Consider the following 303-nt stretch of genomic DNA (forward strand, 5'->3'; position numbering starts at 1 on the left):
TCAAAATTTTGAATAAAAGACTTTGCACATTTGAACCCCTTATCCCTGACTTGTGTTTGTCGGGAAAGCTCCTGAAACTTGCCTTTCTGTGCTGGTTCCCAGCATTCCTTGGGGAATATGTGGGAATACATGGTAAAAGTCCTTCAGCTAAGAAGGTCGCCTTACTCTTAACAAACTGTGTGTGTGTGTGTGTGTGTGTGTGTGTGTGTGTGTGTGTGTGTTTAGGTAGCAGAAGTAGCATGTACATTCATAGAAAATCTCTTAGTCATAAAATTGATTCTTCACTAGGGTGTGACTCGTGTG

Source organism: Echinops telfairi, unplaced genomic scaffold, assembly GCF_000313985.2.
Source record: "Echinops telfairi isolate 266 unplaced genomic scaffold, ASM31398v2 ScPeMD7_7;HRSCAF=31, whole genome shotgun sequence".
NCBI classification, from domain to species: Eukaryota; Metazoa; Chordata; class Mammalia; order Afrosoricida; family Tenrecidae; genus Echinops; species Echinops telfairi.